Raw genomic sequence first — 4,792 nt, 5'->3', positions numbered from 1 at the left:
CAGGACGTAAGGGTTTTACCTCATCGAGGGCCCCGAACCTGGGTAAATCGCTCTCCCCGCTTGTCTGTCAACCGATGTCTCGTGTCAGCCTACAGGATTCCGTCAACCCTAAGCCCCAATCGGAGGGCATTGCCGAGGAGTACCCTCGACAATTGGCGCCGTCTGTGGGAACCCTGTCGGCACAAGATCGGTCATCGGCAGACCCAGTCATGTCGTCGGCAGCTTCGTCAACGCCATCATCGTCATCATCGCCAAATCTAGGAAGCCCAATTCGATTCGGCTCCTATGAGTTCACCCCGCATAGCGACTCTTCTCGCTCGACTTTCTCAGATCTACAAGGAAACATGGAGATGACGTTCGGCAGCGTCCACTACAACGTCAACGCGGAAGCAGTCCTTCGACTGCTAGAACCGTATGCCCCCAGGTCAGCGAAGAAATCACCACCACCGGCCACGGGGCCAAGCATGTCATCATCAGTCGACCTTTCGGCGGGCCTGACGGACTCGACGAATTCATCCCCGCCATCAACCCCTCGGTCGACGTCTTCAATGTCAGTTGGATCCGATAACCCCGTATCTTCGGAGATGACCTCGTACTACTGCTTGAACTGCGACACCAGGCATGGGTTGGGATCGAGCGACACACCGTTCATCTGCAGCGCCCAGCATTCATCGAAAGAGGACAGTGTCGACAGCGTCGTCAAGGGGGTCACCTGGAAAGCGGCGCACCACCAAGTTTATGCCGCCAATAACACAGGAAACGCAAGGAATAGGGAGATGGAGATCACACCCCTCGCTCCAGCAGGTGGCTAAGTTTTGAAAATAGCGCCAGTAACAACAACAGTGATTACACCATCGCAGAGGAAGAGTGGGCAGCAGCCAGAGCAGCCGTGCTTAATAACACATCACTCCCCGCCGGAACTTCGGTTGGAACCCTCAATGCCTATCGCTCTATATTGGAGAAAAACCGGGAGCGTCTATCGAAAGAGCAAGCCACCCTCGAGAAACGTCTATTCGCCGCAGAGCAATCTAGCGAGCGACGAAGGGGCTCGTGAGGAAGCGCCTCCCGAAGCAGTCAAGGTGTAGGGAAGCACCGATCGAGGTTATCCAGGCTTTCGGAAGATGATGCTAGGGAAATCACGTCGAACCTGTCCAAGTCCTTCATGATTACAGACACTGTGGGTATGCTACGGCCTAAAACCGTCGAGGGAGCAACCGCCAATCTCGCGGCGTACCTCATCAATCAACGACCCGAGGGTTCTATGGCTCAAGCCCACCGGGGCGCCTTGGAAAGCCTCGCAATCTTAGGAGACAACTTGGTCCCACGGAAGGAAAAGACCACATTACAGGCCAGTGGCCCAACGCATCGCTCGAGGGACGCTCGAGACGAAATCACCCAGAGTAGAATCGATAAAGCGAGGCGACGACGCGCCGCTAGGGAGGAATACGACAGTGACGCCTCAGATGAAAGCCAAGAGTACGACGGCGAGCTAAGGGGAGCTGACTGCTTGAGCTACAAGATCCGTGAGACGATGCCGCCCAGAAAATTCAAACCTACCCCTACTGACGCCGCTAAGTACGATGGGCAGCAGGAGCCGAGGTCATGGATAGACGATTACCTACAGACTGTGATCCTACACAAGGGAAATCAGATAGCAGCAATGCAGTGCTTGCAGCTTTACCTAAAAGATTCGGCACGAGCTTGGTTGAGAGGCCTGCCGAAAGGTTCCATCAAATCATGGGATGACCTAGTGGACGCTTTCGTCGCGAATTTCCAAGCAACATACAAGAGGCCTGTTGGGATCGAGGAATTACGGCATTGCCAACAGAAGCAGAAGGAGTCGATGCGCGCATACATCGGAAGATTCACCAAACTCCTGAACGCTGCCGAAGACGTTTCCGTCGATAGAGCAATCGATGCCTTTAGCGATGGCATCCGACGTGAAACCTACATAGAGGAACTTGGGCGCAAGAAGCCGAAAACTATAACCAAGTTAATGGAAATCGCCAACAGCTGGGCTGATGGCGAAGACAACGTACGAAGACCACGACAACGCAGTGACGACGAAGATGACGATCAGCCGAAGCATGACTCGGGTGGACGAAGGGATCGCCGTAAGAAAAGAAAAGACCGCAGTTACGATGACAGTAACCTGGTAGCTGCGGGGTATTCCGATCGGTAGGACGATCGGTACGACGACAGGCGAGACGATCGACAGGACGGCAACCGGAACAACTCTGGAAACCGTGGCACCTACAAACCACGACCACAGAGGACTCCTGAGCTACCCTTTGCTGAACAGATAAATGCTCCCTGCTATCTGCACTCGTACATCGATTCTAAAGACAACGAGAAGAAGTCAAGTCACCTACTCAGAGATTGTCGGCAGTTCATCGAAATGCAGAAGCTCATCCAGCAGCAGCAACAACCAACACCACCGCCACCTCCACCTCAGCACCAGGTCCAGCAAGCTCAGCCTCATAACCCAAACGAGTCGTTTCCACCACCACGTGGGCAGATGAGCATGATCCATAGGACAGGTGTTTCGAGAAGGGAAATGAAGAAGCTCACCCGAGAAATTAATCTGGCAGAAAGCATTATGGCCAACATTCCCGAATATATCGAGTGGTCGTCTCAGAGCATTATGTTCAGCAGAGCGGATCACCCGATAACAATCCCAAAACCAGGGCATGCTGCCTTAGTCGTTGAGGCACAAATCGGAGGGTTCAAGATGAGCAAAATCTTCATGGATGGCGGAAGTGGATTAAACCTGATATTCGTTGACACAATCAAAAGTATGGGGATCACTATGAGGATGCTAGAAGAGACAGACACCTGTTTCCATGGGATTCTCCCCACTTCACCGGCGTACTCTCTTGGCAAAGTTCACCTGAACGTCGTCTTTGGCAAACCCGACAACTTCAGGAAGGAAAAGATCGAGTTCGAAGTCGTAAACTGGGAATCGCAGTACCACGCTATACTCGGAAGATCAGCTTATGCCAAGTTCATGGCTGTGCCGCATTATGCATACCTCAAGCTGAAAATGCCTGGGAACAATGGGACAAACATCACAGTCTATGGAAGTTTCTCACGCTCGGACAATTGTGATCGCGACTTTCAGAGGATCGCTGCGAAGTTTGGGGTAAAGCGAGAAGTTGTTGATCTCCCTTCAAAATCATCGGCACACGATAATAAGGAAGATGAACGCGTCAGGAAGACGAAGAAGAAGCCAGCCGATCTTGCCTTAGAAGCTTCGACAGTGAAAACTTCAGCAGCTAATGGCACAACAGTCATAGAAGAAAACAAGACACTGGCAATCACCGCCGGGACTCCTGGCGAAATCGACGACGCTTCCAAAATCGCTGACGCGACAGACAAGCTAGAAGATAAGAAGAACCCTCCTCTTGCTTAAGCGGATGGATAGTATTTAGTTTTATCTTTCCAACAGGGCCTTTTTCTTTTCGTCCCTTAGTTTCCTGCTTACTTTATTAACGAGAACTCAAGTTTTGTTTCCTCAAAAGCATTGCAGTAATTCGGAACCACATCATCATAAACCTTGTTTGCGTATTTCGGCGAACATTGGTGCGATGAAGAACACGCCCAAAGATTGCATTCCAAAAAAGCCTCTGAAATTACGAGTGCTAAAGGACGCAAAATCAACGGGGACCCTGCTTTTTTCCTTTGCTATAGATGCCTCAAAGAGTGCCGCAAATAGCAAGGATCAGGAAACACGTATACTAACGACCCACGTTTGATACTTTACTTATGGAAGCATCAAAGAACGACGGAGTCATCGGCAGAACTAGTGCTACCGATATATTCGGGAGCTGCTGTCAGGTCATACATCGATTGAAAGCAAAGTTGCACATACAACTGGTTTAGCAAGACCCGCAACACGAGCTGATCACTCAAACAATTTGCTGACCAACGAACACACACGCGCCTAAACGAGTAATTAAGATTTGCTCCCCCAAAATGTGCCAACGGCATTAACATGGTAAAAGTGCATGTATATGCACCTACCAATAAAAACAGTTTTAACCTAACAATCCAAACACTCGGATGTAGTAAGTAATCAAGTATTCTATTTACAATAGGGACACGATTCCGAATTATCCTTGTGGAGTTTCTTTTTCTTCAGATGCCTTCGAGGACTCTTCAAGCCTGTTAACAATTATATTGGAAGGCAGTCCGACCTTCGGATACAGCGGCTCCAAATCGCCCACCGCATTGGCAATTGCTAGCAGGTTTGCCGAAGGATAACGCACGAGGATGAGGGCAAGTGTGAATCTAGCTCCTGCAAAAAGTTGAGCTCGAACCAAGTCTCGGATTTTCTTGGTGTTACTAAATTCTGACATCAAAGTCAACAGCGTGGGAGGGACCGCGTTTAAAGGGAACATCGTCTTCCATATTACCCTCAGCCCTTTGTAGCATTTGTCGAAGAAGCGATGGACCTGCTGGACCCGATCTTGGAACTTCGCGACAGCCGAAGCCGTCGAGTGCTCTTTCCAGAAAACCTCATCCAACGATGATAGCTGAGTCAATGCGTTCACACGTTCGTGAATCCGCTTGTTCTCTTCAGCATGGTTCAGAGCTATGACTAGCAAAGGAAACAAGAGAAGTTCAGACGATGCATTTCGTAGAAAAACAAGGAGTAAAAGGACAAGGGGGCTTACAGTTCAAACTTTCTGTGGCCCTATGTAATTCAGCAAGAGCATAGCGTTCTACGTCAGCTGCAAGCTCGCTCTTCTTTTTGATAATAGCAGCCAAGGCGTACGTACTGCGCATATCC

Source organism: Lolium perenne, chromosome 7 (assembly GCF_019359855.2).
Source record: "Lolium perenne isolate Kyuss_39 chromosome 7, Kyuss_2.0, whole genome shotgun sequence".
In the NCBI taxonomy this organism is placed as follows: Eukaryota; Viridiplantae; Streptophyta; class Magnoliopsida; order Poales; family Poaceae; genus Lolium; species Lolium perenne.
Note: the sequence above shows the minus strand (reverse complement) of the source record.